This window comes from Sceloporus undulatus, chromosome 7 (assembly GCF_019175285.1).
Source record: "Sceloporus undulatus isolate JIND9_A2432 ecotype Alabama chromosome 7, SceUnd_v1.1, whole genome shotgun sequence".
Taxonomy (NCBI): domain Eukaryota; kingdom Metazoa; phylum Chordata; class Lepidosauria; order Squamata; family Phrynosomatidae; genus Sceloporus; species Sceloporus undulatus.
In genome coordinates, this window is record NC_056528.1 from 39,408,256 (window position 1) to 39,425,797 (window position 17,542).

A 17,542-nucleotide genomic window follows, 5' to 3' on the forward strand; every position below is an offset into this window, starting at 1 on the left:
TTTCTCTTCAGAACAGGACTCAAACACAATTAATACAGAAAATGAATAAGAACATAAAACATTTAAAACATTAAAAAATATTCTATTGCAAGGGAAAATAAGATTTTTCTCAAAACTCCACCTGAATAAAAAAAGATCTTTGCCTGATGGTGGGTAGACACCAGGGAAGGAACCAGCCTAGTCTTCCCAGGAAGGCAGTTTCAGAGCCAGGTAGCAGGCAACAAAAAGACCCTTTTGAGTCAACCTTTCTTCACAAGGAAAGAACTACAGTCTTCTGGACATGCTGATTGCTGCTTTTTGCCATTATAATATAGTTTTTTGGGGGATGGGGATACCAGAACGGAACACAGCGTGTTAACTCTGAATATAGTGCCTCTACTTAACTATCAAGAATAGTAAACAGCAAACTGTGGTGTTTTTATACACCTGTGTAACTGAATTCAAAGTTATTAATCCTGGGGTCTAAGAACAATACAACAAAACTGTGAGGCTTAATCGTAACCTCAGTTTTCCTCTTGTTATATATCCTACTCATAGAAATCGAACTATCCTTAATCTATTACTTACAAATGCAATGTTTGAAGAAAATCTACAGCACTATATAAATAAAGTATAATAATAATAATAATAATAATAATAATAATAATAATAATAATAATAATACACTTGTAGGTATTTGAAAAATAAATATATCCTGTTTCAACATTTCAAAAATACGATTTTTTGAACCTACAGATCAACTGATATTACACACAGAGCTTGGAAAGTTACTTCTTTGGACTATAGCCCCTTGCATCCACTATCCAGTATACAGTGGTCAAGCTCATTGGGGATTTCTAAGTGTTGCAGTCCCCAAAAAATCTAATTGATAAGTAGGTGGAAAGACTTGCCAGTCTCTTTTCCTCTCTCTCCTTTTTGTATGCATAACAAATATTTGGAAAAGGGTACACTGGTCATAGATATTCCAAGTGGTTGTGCAAATGCACTTTGAAATGATTTGGGCCCAGAACATTTACTGGGTGAGTCAGACAACAACTCAAAATAATAGTTGTGTGAAATAGCTAGTTAATATTCTAAATTCTGCATAGCCATTTGCAGCATACAGAGTTAGACCTTTCTTCTTTTCAGGCTGGACTGCAATGGTTCAAAACACAATTCGATGTTGATTCATGGACCTTGGGAAATGCACAGGATCCCAGTTCAACATGTTGATTTAGTCAGGAAATTAGCTGCCTGAAATCAATGAATGTCTCATATGAAAAGAAAGCATTTAATATGTCTAACAAATATAGCAGCTTGAAGTTTTCTGGCAATGGCTACATTGCTAAGGGTGCATCTGCACTGTAGATCTAATGCAATTTGATACCACTTGAAGTGCTGCAGCACCATTTGTAGTTTTATAAGGCTGTTATCCTCCTCTGCCAAAGAGGGCTGGTTCCTCACAAAACTACAAATCCCAGGGTTCTGTTGGATGGAGCCATGGTAGCCAAAGTGGTATCAAACTGCATTATTTCTATGGTGAAAATGCACCTTAAGGTAAGGGTCGCAATCAGACAATATGATTTTAAGGTTTTTGGGGGGGTGCAAGGTTGAGGTGCCCTCAAGTGGTAAAAGAATATTATTTATCTAATCCATAGAGATTGCTCTTCTAATGCTTTGAATTATGATTGGTCACTGCAAGGTACATATGAACTTAAATGCAAATCTGATTACTGAGGCACAAATCACTGTGGAAGGAAAAAACAGGTCAATTACATAGAATATGTATTTCCCTTAATGTCCACTTTGATACAAAGACTGCAGGAATAGGAGCAGCAGACACCTGAATTATATCAGAGAATTTCAAACTGTGGGCAAAGACGTAATAGATCAGAGAAGATACTACCTTGGGGAATTCTAACTATCTTTACCAGAATTGCTTACAATAGGCACATGGATGCTTGTGCAAGCATGGTTGTACATTCCTCCACTTTCAGCACAAGATCAACTTTCTCATATTTCAAGAAAAGACTCTCAAAAACAGACCTGGGGAAGATTGTTTCAGCCCTTAATAGTCAGTACCAGTGAAATGGACTAATCATCTGTCTCTGTAGGAGGCAGATTCCTATACAATAAACATTTACTGTATGATTTCCTAGCAGTCAGGATGGTCCTGATGATTCCATAATATCAAAGCTAATAGTCTGTGGGAGTTTTGTTTGCATCCCCTTCATCAAGCCATACTAGTTGTTGGCCCATCAGTAAACTTGAGAGCTTTCTTTTATTTCTGCTGACACATTTTCTAAGGGGGGGAAGTAATTTAAAGAATCACTTGAGAGAAATGTAGTCAAAATGTTTATCCAAAACATATGTAGTCCTTATTTGTGGAGGAACATTCTTTTTTTTTTTCTTCCCCTAAGTAAGTCTTGCAAAATCTGTTGCAGTCATACAGGAACTGCCTGAGCAACTGGTACTGTCCAGTCCCTAGTTACAGCAGCATGGCAAACAATATGTCCCTCTATTTCTGATGCAATAGCTTAACATACGTCTGTCAAGGAGAGACGCCGGTACACCAAGGCTAGGATAATTTAAATAAACAGCTGTCACTTTATGCATGGCTGCCTTTGGTGAATTTTGATTTATGCGTATATCATTTTTTTTAAAGCAGCAGCATTAAAGCAGAGGCAGAAAGCTAAAGCTTCCTTGGCTAGGTAAAGGAAAAGCCGCTAAATTAATCTGCCTTTCTTCTGAGAGATTTCTACCTCCCCACTATGCATTAATGTTATACATGTCAAACTTGCATCTGTTCTATATTTTCCCAATAGGAAAGGGATGATGAAAGGCATTGGTCTAAAGCCTATTGTTAGTCCTAAGTAGAGTAGACCTATTGAACCATTAGGATTTACTTCTCATTTCATATTCAATAAAGATGGTTGGAGCGCCCGTCAAATATTTCTTCAATGATATTCACTACCATACCTGAAGCCAGAAGGCTAGATTAAGGGGCAGTGTGATGCCTTGTGACACACAGGTTTCTCCCTCAATACTTTGTTGACAACTTCCACCATCTGCTGCTTGAAGCATCTGCCTCACTTTGCCTTATGGTAGGATAAGCCCTGCTGTATGATGACTGAACAAAAAGGCTCCCTCATGCATGATGCTCAGGCGTTTGTCATAGCTGGTTGGTGGTACAGTATGTTTGTTCCCTTAGAAGCCTTTTATTCTGCTGTTTTCACTTTTATCATGTGAATGTATACAGTTTCGTGATTATTGTACTCTCTGATTATATCCTGTTTCCTCCCCAAAGGGAGAGGAAGGACTAGGGATAAATATGTCATGAGAACAGCAATAACACAATCCACATAGGATTGATCCACTGAGTCTAGTATGGTCTTCTCTAACTGGCAGCAGCTCTATGGCACTTTGGACAGACGTCTTTCTTAGACCTTACTAACTGGAGATGTTAGAGGCCTTCTACAACATGCAGTGCATGTTTTCTGCTACTTTGCCATTTGCATTTTTCCATGAGAGGAGGCTAAAAAATCCAAATGACCAAAACTTTGGGGCAGTACAGACGGGTGGATAGAAGCTACCCCTGTAAGCCCCGTGTCTGTGCTGCAGCATCTGCATGCTGCAGCACAGATGCACTCTCCAAAAGGAGCCACTTCAAGCAGCTCCTTTTTTGATACATCATAAGGGCTGCAACACAGCTCTATGATGCCTCTTCTGCCCAGAAGCGTGTGGGCACGTGGGCAGCTGTACATCATGAGGCTGCGCCCCATGTGAACAGGGCCACAGTCTTGTGACATAAATGCGGCGATATTAGGGGTCAGCGCAGAAAGACACTGAGTACCATCGAGCCCTAATGATTCGTCTATACTAGGCCTTTCTTAAGAATTAATCTAACATCACAAGGAAGATTAATATCCAATCACTTCTCATGTTATATAAACCACTGCTTAAATATCCTAAAGGCACCAGATCCCATCTGTTCTTGGAAGTTAAGCAGGCTCAGCTCTGTTACTACTTGAATAGGAGAACTCCAATGGATACCAGGTGCTATAGGCTATATTTTAGAGGAAGGAACTGGCAGAACTATTTATGGGTATTTCTTGCCTAAGAAAACCTTATGAAATCCATGGGGCTAACATAAATTGATTTGAAGCATGCACGGGCACACCCACCCTGCCACCCATACACCCCTGGGCATTCAGGAAATCATTCTCATGACAGGCTACATTCTCTTGAGCTTTTCCTAGAGAACAACAGTGAAACCTGGAGCTTATTTTAGTACTATACTCTTTTATATGTCCTAGAATGTTTGATTTAATCTTGAAGCTTCAAATATAGGAAAATGAAACACGGCAAATTGAATATAAACTGGGTAAAACAAAGATGCAACACATGCCATGTACCCATTGGAGGAATCTTTTCTGGATGTTCCAAAAGACATATAGACCTCCCTTCAGGAAAGACCCCAGAAGACTTTAGAAAAGAGAAGATGGATCCCCACTCCCCAAGAGGTAGGGAATTTTGCTCATAACCAGATGCAAGCTAGATTGGTAGCCATGAAAAGAGTGGTCCCTTTTCATGAACCAAATCCTCCTTGTAAGCAACTTTACTATTAGCAATGATTTATAGGAGTACTTGTAGAAAGCTAAAAATAACAATTTAAAATAAAAGTAACAATGACCAGACCAATGCTACTTTAGACATCCTTGGACAATATTAGGGTTATAAAATGATGGTTGTTAGTCCCAGTGGGAAGTATTTGGCTCCTGGCAATTGTTCAAATGTATTAAGTGGTAATGCTGGACATATCACATTCAACTAGAGGGGGAACGTTTGGTCTTTCATGTGTTTTGGGCCTCAACATTAGCTCCACTCAACATGGTCAATGGTAAGGGACTATAGATGTTGAAGACAGTAACACCTGGAGGGCCAAGGTTTCCCTGTGGCAGAAACTACACAGTGGTGGCAGCAGCAAGCTTGTTTGTTTGGGCAGATAAAAATGAGAAGGGGAGTCAGAGCAGAGGTTCAAAAGCAGGTTGTTTGATGGCATTGGATAGGACGGATGTATCATTTCAATTTTTTAAAACAAATGTCCCAAATCCCACTGCATACATCTATAAAAGCTTCATTGCTTCCTGGCTGTAATCATGCATGACTTAAAAAAGAACAGGTTGAGGTGAGGAGAGAAGAAGCAGGTTACGAAATCAGAGAGACAATTTTCCTTTGCTAACGTGCTGCAGGAGGAGGAGAGAATGTTACTATGCCAAAAAGAAAATAAATGCATGAGAAGAAAGCTGACTTAAAATATTCATGCAGATAAAGGAGACTGCAGACGGGTATGCTGCCAATCAAAGAGAATTGCTGTTACCATGACATTGGCCAGAACAGAAGCTGTGGACTCAGTAATGAAGGGTGCATTTTCCTTAGATGGTACTGGAGCCTTTTTCTTTTCATTTCATTTCTTATTTTAGAGAATTGAACAATATCACAGCTAATCTATTTAAATGGCAATCCCAATTACCGCAGTGGTGCTACAGCCACCGGTGGCAATATGAAAAGAAAAAAAAAAAAAAAACCTCCTGGTGCCAATGAAACAAAATATGGGACCAGATCAGAGATGACAAAATAAGTATAATAAATAAAAAAGAGAACAGACCGCTTTGCTCCTACTGGGACAACCAGTCATTTTGCTGTGAAATTGGATCTTTGCAAGTGCAAGGCCTCTGGCTAGAGGTATAACATATGCATGGAACTGGGATGTAGAATCTCAAATGTAAAACCAGAACCAGGCTGAAAAATATGCTTGATACTTAATGGGTTTTTTATGAAGTTGCTTGGGACAATTTTTGTCTGGCTACAACCTGAATACAATTCAGGTTGTAACATATGTGTAGGGATGTAAATATCTCTCGGTGTTAATTTCATAGAACTATAGAGCTAAAATGAGCCCAAGGACCATCAGGTCCAACTCCTTAACATGCAGGGAAACACAGCTAAAACATTCCTGAGACATTTGCATCCAACTTGCCTGTAGTGGCTAACCTCTGCTCCTTTAGTGGCCATAGAGGGGTGGGGGGAGGGTAGGGATGCGGGGGATGCCTGGGCCGGGGATAACATCTTGGTGAGCGGAGCTCCAATTGAGGTTGTGTGGGGCAGGGGGAGGTATGGTGGTGGGAGAAGGGACTTCCGTTCCAGGGGAAGGCGTGATCGATGCATCATATCTATCTCGCCTTCCTGTCCCCCTCCCAACCTGAAGGAACTGAGGGTCACTCCAACCGCGCCACAAACCCTGTCACTGCTCCTGTGCAATGCCAGGTCACTTAACAACAAGACCCACATCCTCCAGAATCTGCTGGAGGACTCTAAGTGTGACCTGGCTTGCATTACCGAGACCTGGCCGGGGCCTGAAGGGGACGCCGTGTGGGCTCAGGCCCTGCCTGCTGGGTACTCGGTGAAGGACCAGCGCAGGTTAGGTGGGCGGGGGGTGTGTGTGGCCTTGGTACATAGGAACACCGTGTCCCTCTCCAGGAACCACATCCGACAGACCTCCTATATCGAGTGTATTTACCTGACCCTAAAGGCTAGGGACAGTCTAGGGATTCTGTTAGTGTATCGGCCACCCCGTGCATTAGCGGACTCCCTTAACGAGCTGACACAGCTGGTCGCTGAGCTGATGTTGGAGACGCCCAGGCTTCTTGTCCTGGGTGACTTCAACATCTCCCTCACGGCCAGTCATGTTCCATCCGGTGCGGCTCGGGAATTCATGGATACAATGGCGGCCATGGGCCTGTCCCAGCTGATACAGGGTCCTATGCATTGTGCGGGTAATACTCTCGATTTGGTCTTCTGTTCGGAGGCGGAAAATCCGTGGGTGGAAATAGCAAATGTTTCCCCCCTGTCATGGACGGATCATTTCCTGGTAGAGGTGAAAATCAAGGCTTCTACCCAGATCCCCCCCGGGGGTGGTGGACCTGTTAGGATGGTCCACCCTCGAAGGCTGATGGAACCTGAGAGGTTCCAAGAAGCCTTAGAGGGGCTCGCGGTTGAAAATGACGGCGACTCTGTTGATGCCCTCACCGGTATTTGGAATACCGGTCTTTCTAGGGCTATACACAGGATCGCTCCCAAGCGCCCTCTCAGGCCCGCTTCCAAACGTAAGCCCTGGTATACGGAAGATCTCCGGGCGAGGAAGCGGGTTCTGCGACGGCTAGAGTACCGTTGGCGGAAACACCTTTGCTTAGACGACAAGGCTCTCCTAGACCAACTGTTAGAGGACTACGGAGAGGCAATACGCGCAACAAAGAATTCGTTCTATGGTGCCCGTATTGCGTCCGCTGAGTCGCGTCCAGCAGAGTTGTTCAGGGTGGTCAGGGAGCTAACTCAGCTTCCTCCCGCCCTGAACCAGATCCTTGAACCTTCTAAGGCCTGCTATGACCTGTTTAATGACTTTTTTGCGGATAAAACCTCTCGTATAAGCGAAGGTCTGAACGCTGACATTATAGCAGATCCTAGGGTAGAAGTGTCCAGAGCCTCCGTGGACTATGTTAAACTGGATCAGTTTGAGTTGGTGAGTACCGAGGATGTGGACAAGATCCTTGGAAGTGTTCGGAAAACAACCTGCTCTCTTGATCCCTGTCCCTCGTGGTTAGCGGCCCAGGGGGGACCGGCAGTAACAACTTTGTTACGCCGGATAATTAATACATCTTTGAGGGATGGGCTATTTCCATCGGATCATAAATTGGCCATTGTAAAACCGATCCTAAAAAAGCCCTCCCTTGACCCCCTGGTTCATAATAATTATCGGCCTGTTTCGCTGCTACCATTCTTGGGTAAGGTGATCGAGAGGGCGGTTGCGATCCAGCTTCAGGCGGTCTTGGATGAAACGGATTATCTGGACCCATTTCAAACTGGCTTCCGGGCGGGTTACGGGGTTGAGACGGCCATGGTCGCCTTGGTCGATGATCTCCGTCTGAGCATTGACAGGGGAAGCGTGTCCCTGTTGGTGCTCTTGGACATCTCAGCGGCTTTCGATACCATAGACCATGGTATCCTTCTGGGACGCCTGGCAGAGGTGGGAATCGGGGGCACTGCGCTCCAGTGGTTCCGGTCCTACCTCTCCGGGAGGTCCCAGATGGTGCAGCTGGGAGACGTGTGCTACGACGAGCGGGCCCTTAAAACTGGGGTCCCTCAAGGAGCCATTCTGTCTCCCATGCTATTTAACATTTACATGAAACCGCTGGGAGAGATCATCCGGAGACATGGGGCGCGGGGTTATCAGTACGCTGATGACACCCAAATCATTTTCTCTATGTCTCCGACTGATGCAGTGACTGGGGATGGCGTCTCTCCTCTCGTGGCCTGTCTAGAGTCAGTAATGGGCTGGATGAGGGAAAACCGACTCAAGCTGAATCCAGAGAAAACGGAGGTACTAGTGATAGGTTCTCCTGGTCCAGGAATGGCGGTGATTCCACCTGTCCTGAACGGGGTCACGCTCCCTGTGAAGGACTCCGTGCGCAGTCTGGGGGTGCTTCTTGACTCGTCGCTTCACCTGACTGCTCAGGTGAATGCGACGGTCAGGAACACCTGTTATCAGCTTCGGCTGATTCGCCAGCTGCGCCCATACCTGGCCCAGAGGGACCTAGAAACTGTTGTACATGCTCTGGTAACTTTGAGATTGGATTTCTGCAATGTACTCTACATGGGGCAACCCTTATACCAAACTCGGAAGCTGCAAATGGTGCAGAACATGGCAGCCAGGCTGGTCACTGGTGCTCCCAGGACCAGCCATATAACACCGGTTTTAAAAGATCTCCATTGGCTGCCCATTCGCTTCCGAGCTCAATATAAGGTGTTGGTAATTACCTATAAAGCCCTAAATGGCTTGGGCCCAGGATACCTAAAGGACCGCCTCTCCCCGTACATTCCGCCTCGCACCCTCAGAACGTCTGGGCAGCAGCTACTGAAGGTGCCTGGGGCTAGGTTAGTCTCCACTTCCCGGAGGACGTTTTCCACAGCTGCCCCAGCCCTTTGGAATGCGCTGCCCATAGAGCTCCGCTCGTCTACTACCCTGGCCAAATTTAGGAAGGACCTTAAAACCTTCCTATTCCAACAGGCATTCCCCGAATAAATATCCTGTGGGCCTCCCTCCTCTTTCGTGGCCAAGAGGTTGGGCTATGGGGCTTTTTACTGTTGGTTTGTTTTAATGGGTATTTTATTTTATGTGTACTGTTGATTGTATTTTAACTTGTTGTGAGCCGCCCTGATCGAAGGAAGGGTGGCATATAAATAAAAATTTTATTATTATTATTAACTTCTGTTGAAAGACTTCCAATGAAGGAGAGTCCACCAGCTACCCAAGGCAGTCCATGCCACTGTCACAGCTTTTACCTTTAAGAAGTTCTTTTTAATGTTTAGGTGGCATCTCTTTTCTTGCAGTTTGATTCCATGTGACCTCAATATTTGAATCTAATTTGAATTTTGTTGAGTTTTTCTGAATCTCATCTGCATTTTTGTTTTGTTTCATATCAGGTTGTGAGACTTCCTACTTTCTTTAACCAATATTTGTGCATATTTTAATGATTTTTTTCTCCTATTCACACAATATATTTGTACAGTTTATCGAGGAGTTTACATAACTTTCCAGAATTGACCAAAGCAGAGGTAGGAATTTTGTGGCTTTTCAGATGTTGCTGAACTACAGTTCTCAGCATTCCTCACCATTGGATATGGTTGCTAGGGCTGAGCAGAGCTGTAATCCACGAATGTCTGAAAGGCTCCATAATTCATATCCCTGGACCACAGCTAGGAGCTTATCAAATGAACTTTAAAATCATCTCAAGCCTCCTGGGCTGCAGCCGGGACACGGGATGGAAGCAGGGATTATTGCATGCTTAATCGCCACTTAATGACTGCCCACCATCAGCCCGGATCCAAGCCATGTCCCAGCCATGCTCTGCCTGCACCTTTTCGAAGTTGGAAGCTTTCTGGCTTCTAAAAAGTCCTGGCAGGGCGTGTCTGGTTTTAAAGTTCACCTGATGAGCTCCCTAGATTCTCTGCATTTTTCTCCAAGTAAGAACATATTAGCTGTTAGCATTTTTTTAAAATATGTGAATTGGTTTGTCTCCATTTCTTGGAAATGCTCTGTAAGCCTCACAGATGTGCAAATGCTCAGAGTGAAGTGGGCATTTCTCACATGCTTCGTGTCTATAAAATGCTTTTTACATCAAGACTGTTGTATCAAGTGAATTGCATTTTTTCCTCTCCCTACAAGTGTGGCACTGAGTGGAAGTCCTTGAACTACTGATCATGATGACAAATGAAACCTAGACTGGCTATATTTCAGTGGGCTAGCTTTTGAAATGGTCAGGCAAAGTGAGCTGTGTCATTAGCTTATGGCAGCATCCACACTGCCAAAGTAATTTGGTCTGACACCGCTTTAACTGCTCTGGCTCAATGCTATATAATTCTTGGAATTGTAGTTGGTTGTGGCCCAGGGAAGAGCAGAGCAGAGCAGAGCATTGAGCCAGGGCAGTTAAAGCGGTATCAAACTGGATTACTTTGGCAGTGTGGATGCAGCCTTAGTTGAAAGTCTGAACAGAGCTGTTCTTGCATCAGAAGATGGGCCTCCAATGACAATGTTCAATCATTGCATGTACATCTCCTGATGTGACCCTCACCCCTAAAAAAAAAACCTCCTTAGAAATCTGGCAGCACCAGCAACACAGTACTTTTCAAGGAGCTGGGGAGCAAGACAAATATATGTTCAGCCCTTTCCTGTCATGGAGGTGCTTTGGAACAATCCCACAGAGGTCTCTGTGGCTACCTGTCACAAAGCATCTCATTGCTGGAAGAGGGATGTATTACATGCTCCTTCACTCATTACTCCACACCAGCACCTTCCTATGTTGCTGGAGTTTTCTAAGGTAGGTGCAATGAATTTAAAATGTGAATTCCATTATTTATGATTTCTTTTCTGAGAGATGCATGCCTCTGCAAAAAGAGACTTCCAAGTTAAACCTCTGTTCATCTCGAATTGACCAAATACAAAACAAAGCCAGTTAATTTGCAAGATAGCAAAAGTGACAAAAGCTTGCACTAGGAGAAGCAGGCATGTTTTACCACTTGAGGGAGGACTGTTTCTAAACTGCTAAGTAGATTGTCTAGTCTAGTCCTTGTCCCTTGAGGGGAAATTATGTGTGTGATCCATAATGAAGAGTCTGAGGACAGAGTTCACCAAAAGGCCTATGAGGTAGAAATTGCCTGACACATCTTTAGTGATGGACAGATCAGGGGTACCAGCTACTAAAGCAGAACAATTATATGAGAAGTTCTTTGGCAACCCTTTTGTCCTACTTTGCTATTTAAAGAACTTGAAGATCTTCAGAGATAGGACATCCTTCACTGATTTTCGTTATGTAGTGTGGTTCATCCATGAGACTGTACTAAATCAGGTAAGCATCTTGCTTAGAAAGAAAATTGAGAAGACTGAATATTTTGTATCTCCAGTGTTGGGCTTAGTTGTGCAGATTCAGGTTTTGTTTTTGTTTATTATCAATTTACATTCAAGATTTCCTTTGTTGTAATTTCTGTTAAAGTAGGGACTGGGGGGGGGGATTTAAGATTTTAAGTATACATTTGCATCAGCTTCATTTGTGCTAACATGTTACTTTATATAGACAGGCAGTCTCCCTTGGAGAGCCAGCATGGTGTAGTGGTTTCAGCGTTGGACTATGACAAAAATGAAGGCTGGTTCTCTGTGTCCATTTTGGTTGGGTGAGTTCTTAAACTTTTAAACTGTGAGCCACTTTTGTGGGTCACTGGGTTGTGGTGCTAGATGCCTAATTCTGTATAACTGCTGGCAGAGCTGGTGTGCCTAATGGCACACACATTTTTATTTTTATTTTTTTATATAGTCAAGGAGGAGCAAGGAGTACAGAGGAGAAGGTGACCTGGAACGATATTGGTGGGGTTCCCCTTTAATTTTCACCTTTTCTTTTCCCTTTTTTCCTTAAGGGGCTTGTGGGGACTTTTTTTCAGAAGAAGTGAGTCAGAGACTTATCTCTGGAAGGAGCTAGTAGCCAGAAGCTCTCTAGATAAATATAGGCCCAGTTGACTGAGCTTGCTAATAGAGCTTGGGGACAAAAGCCAAACAAACAGGGCTTCTTTACACTGGTGTTTAGCAGGGGAAGTCCACAGTCTTGTTTCAGTGCCTTCTTAAGACTTCTCAGTATGGACACTGAGGTACCTGCTGCAATCACCTGCAGCCCTTGTGAGATGTTTGTCTTCTTGCCTATGGATGTGGGGAACATCACCTACAACAAGTACAAGATGGTAGCCCTCTTGAAAAAGAAAGTCCAGCAGCTGAGGCCCAAGTATCTACACTGCAACATCTTAGGGAGCAAGAGGTTTTCCTGAACAGAATGGACTGGATGGTCTTGGATGGGAAACACACAGAAGAAGTTTCTGGGAAGGAGGAGGTCACTTCACATACAATGGAAGTAGATGGTTGGAGGAATGTCGCACACAGAAGTAGAGAAACCTGGGACCGTTCTGTGAGCTTGCAGCTACAGAATCAATTTAAATCTCTCTCTGTTATCAGGAATGATGAGGAACAGCAGCAAGGACAGACTTCAGGGACAGAACAGGGGAGCCTGAGAGTGCCATCACAAGGAATAGTCTCTGTTAAGCCTCAGAGGAGGCATATGGCGGTGATGGTGGGACTCCTTGCTGAGGGGCACCAAAGCAGTGGTTTGTGGGCCTGACAAAATGGCTCAGGAGGCGTGTTGTCTCCCTGGGACAAGGATCTGTGATGTGACAGAGAGGCTGACAAGACTTGTCAAGCCTACTCGCCATTATCCTTTCTTTTGGTCCATGTGAGAATCAATGAACTTGCAAGACACAGCCTTCAGAAGATTATAAGGAATTACGAAGCTCCGGGGAGGAAGCTGAAAGAGATGGATGCACAGGCTATCATCTCATCTCTTCTCCCAGTCGAAAGGCATGGTCCAGGAAGGGGAGGAAAATAGCACAGGTGAATAACTGGCTCCGCAGATGGTGCCACCAAGAACAATTTGGACTTTTGGATCATGGCTGTGGTTCCATGAGGGGGACTTCTGGCCAGGCATGGGTTGCATCTAACTCCACTTGGCAGAAACATTTTTGCCAATAGTCTCAAAAATTTGATCAGGAGGGCTTTAAACTGAGTTATGTAGGGCCATCCTCTGAGCTGAGAGGGTGCAATTTGCTCAGGGTCACCCAGTGGGTTTACATGGCTAAGCCAGGATTCGAACTTTGGTTTCCAGAGTTATAGCCCAGTGCTCAAACCACTACAGCACACTGACTCTCATGCGTGATGGCACTCTTATCTGAAATAAATCACTTGGTTGTTTTATTTTGTTGATAAAGAGTTAGGGATGATGGGAGCCCACCCCTTTTCTGGCCAGATTGGGGGCATGGCAACTTCTTGCAGTGGCCCCAATCCAGCCTCTGGAGGACACAAAAATAAGCTGCAAAAAGCAGTTTCTTTTTGCACCCTCCAAAGAGTGCCATAGCCATGGCAGCATGGCTGTTTGGCACCCCTTTGGTGCTGCATCATGTGGATGCAGCACCGGAGGTTTGCCATGATGCTGTGCTCTGTCTGGAATGGTTCTCAGGATTATGAGCATCCATCGGCAGGTTGCTGCCCATCTGTATAGGGCCTCAGTTATTAATGTTTTGTTTTTGCCTGTAGAAGATCTGAAGTCCTCCTTCAGATAATGTACTCAGTTGGCAGTGGATATATTTTCATATAAGGAACCACGCTTCCATTCTTTTGTGTGCAAATGTAACTTTATTAATAATTCTCAAGGTTTAGACTTCAGTTGGTTTTATTATGCACACAAAAAGCAGTTAGGAAACCTGGGGAGGTTCTGCTGTAATCTCATGTAATTTGTTGGTGGTTTATTAATCAAAGAAGTCTTTTATTAAGGAGATTATGGCAATCTTATTTCCAATAAATTAAAACAACTGTCTGCTGCAGTTCATTTGTTTCCATAAATCTCTTGGTACTATTAAAATATTGGAGTCAGTTTTAAATTCAGAATGCAAGCTTTCATCTCTAAGTAAAGTAAAACGAAGAAAAGTGTCTCAGGCACTTTTCTTGATCTTTTCCAAGCATTAAAACTTATCCCAGTGTCCAAAGTTGGAAGGCATAAACTTGAAAGCTCTTTGCTTTCATTAAGAAAATACCACAGGAAAACCATAGGTGACACTATCAAAACTGTAAATCTTCTTTCTCCAGGGACTTCATTCACCCTCTGCACATGTGAACTGCATTAGGCCAGAAGGAGATCGTTGACAAATATGAAACATCAGAGATAGAGATCAGATAATTTACTTTATGGACCAAAGCTTTCAAAATCTCTCAGGTATCAAGGGCACATGGTTGGGAGATTATGGGACTTAAGAGTCTAAAATCTTAACTTTTATATGCTCTGAGTTAGAAACCAGTAGATGTAGGAAGGCTTGGTTGCAAATGGAAGGCAATACCTAGATTTTTACATCATAGACCTTACTGGGAGTAGATTCGTGGATCATAGACATCCCAGGGGACCATAGTGTGACTCCAGACATCCTCATGCCATCCATCTTGTTATTTTGGTGGTGTGTGTCTTCAGGTCATTTATGACATAGGAATCCTAAGGTGCAGCTATCACAGGGGTTTCATGGCAATATTTGGGAAGTTTGCCTTCACCTTCCTATGATATGGAGAGAGATTGACTTGCCTTTCGTCACTCAGTGGGTTTCCTTCAGTAAGTAGGGATTCAAACCCTAGTCTCCAGAATCATACTCCAGTATTTCTACATTAAAACACTATTTTCTGCACCCATCCACCCACACACACACATGCTATTCCCTGCCCAGGAAATGCTGCTTTCAGCACACAACAACCATGTGCAAATTTTGTACAGAATAAATCCTAAATTGTGAATAGCCTTCAAAAACTGTGTGGTTTATGGAAACTCTTACAGTGGAAAATTGCTGAAATTGCCCATTGCCATCTTTGAGAAAAACCCTAGTAAATAATTACATACCTACAAACTGGAGGGATCTCAGTGCCTCAACAGTAGAAGGTGCAACTGAAGAAAAAAAATGTATGAATAGGCAGGAAGCCCCTTTAGAGCTGATACAGAAGCACACTCTGCCAGCCCCTTTCCAGGCAAAGCATGGCAGATTACAAATTTGTTTTTAAATGTTTGAAATTAAAAAAAAATGTCTAGAAAGACAACTGAAGTTCAGATGATTTCCTCATTTCCACTGGAGCTCTTGGGAAGGACTCTACTCCTCTACTCTGAGGAGTCCTTCCCAAGAGCTCCAGTAGAAATGGGGAAGTCATCTGAACTGCAGTTGTCCTTCTAGAATGTCACATCATTACCTTGCTTTTCTGGAACTTGGACCTGACTCTATATGCCCTGCCATACTTGAGTCCACGCTTTATCATTTCTTTCATGGCATTGGGCACCTCATTTCTTCCAGAAACCTGTTCTAATGGAGATTATAATTTGACAGAACTATAGAATCATAGAAGGGGCCATACAGGCCTTCAGGTCCAACCCCCAACTCAGAGCAGGATTTCCAGCTAAAGTGATAGCAGGTAGCTCTCCAGACCCTTTTTGAAGACATCCAGAGAAGGAGACACCACCACTGTTCTAGGCAATTGATTTCATTGCTCACATTTACAAGAAATTCCTTCTGATATTCAATCAAAAACTACCTTCCCTTAACTCAAAACCAATTCAGTCTTCCTTTCACCAAGCTACATATGCCCATCTCCTTCAAACTCCCATCATATGTTCTTGTGGTCTAAATGTAGAATTTGCCATTTGCTGAATTTCATTTTATTAATTATAGCCAAGTTATCTAGTTTGTTGAGGTTGTTTTAAACTTCCAGCAGATTTCAGGCTAATTGGACTCCTCCATAACTACCAGTTCTTGGAGAGCTCTCAGATTTGTTTTAGAAAGCCAATTTGGTTTGAAGGCCTGTAATACAATACATTCCTCCCACAGTGTTGTACTTATTTCTTTTTTCCTTTCTTTTTACCTAAATGCTCTCTTCTGGTCCAGTGTAATCACTCACATGAATTTCTGTGCAAATAAATTTTTCTTTGACCCATAATGCTAATTCCCTTCCTTTTCCTCATCCTTGAAGAATTGTTATATCCCAACCATAGGAGTCATCCCACCAAGTCTCTGTTATACCTAAGGAATCTCCCAGCACCACCACTGAGAGCACCCATTCAGGAAAGAATGGAGCCACTGTAGAACCATACCTCCAAGCCCCATCCCAGAGAGGTGACTTAGAAGGATACCATGGTTGATGGTATCAAAAGCCATTGAGATACTCCCCCTGTCCAGTTCCCTGCACAGGTCATTCACCAAGGTGACCAAAATTGTCTCTGTCCTGTAGCCAGGCCTGAAACTAGACTGACATAGACCTAGATAATCCATTTCATCCAGGAACTTTGGGAGTTGAGAAACATGATGTTTGGTCTGATAGACCAGGGCTCTTTTTTCTTAAGACAGCTCAATTCTTTCATGAGGCTGGATCAATTTTGTATCATTCCTTACCCACTCTTGATAAATATTTTTCACCCTTCATCCTTCATCCAGATTAAAGGCTCTATCCTTGCCAATGAAACTGCCACTTAATCAAATAATATGAATACCCACTGCTTTTCTTTGACTATTTTGTTTTTGATTGGACTATGTGAACAGCTTTTAAAAGTAGAAATTTTACACAACTTTATATAGCAGACAAGTAGGCACTGATTCTGTTACTTTAAAGTGTTTTTACCATAACAAATTAAATAGATTCTCTTTCCCCTCAAATGTCCTCTTTCAAATCCAGGTATGAAATGTATTTTTTTCAGATTCAGGATTAATTCCATCATAGGTGGGAGGGCCTGTACTTAACCAAGTGACTTATTTCAGATAAGAGTATCATTGGTGGATTGGGGCAACCACACACTGTGGCATTTTTTTCTACCCCCATAATGATAAGTGGAAAAATGTCTCTCCTTTTTGGGGCAAAAAAGGGCTGCTTTTCCGCCACGCAGCCAGCTTTTCATTGGTCCTGCAGCATGCAGAATATAAATGCTGTGCCACCAGAGCACTGCCCGCCATCTGGTCTGGTGGGCAGCATGATGCTGACTTGGAAGCAGCATTAGGGCATGCATCATATAAACCCCACACCCCTACACCACCCTAAGCCTACATATTGTGCCGGTCTGTTTTGCCCCAAACTTGTCTATGATTACATCTCATGTTTCCTTAAAATAGAAAAGTTAAAAAAAAATCTCTGTTAACTCTGGTTCAACCATAATGATGATAACTCTTCTCTTATACTACCTGGATGCAATATGTTTTAGTTTCCTATTAAACTTCATTGGGGCCCCAAGTAATTCTGCTTATTATCTAATCAAATTCACGCTATTAGAAACCACTTGCTAAACAAGATGGCTAATTCTATGTTGTGTGAACTAATTACAAAACCCCACTATTGGGTTCACTTTTT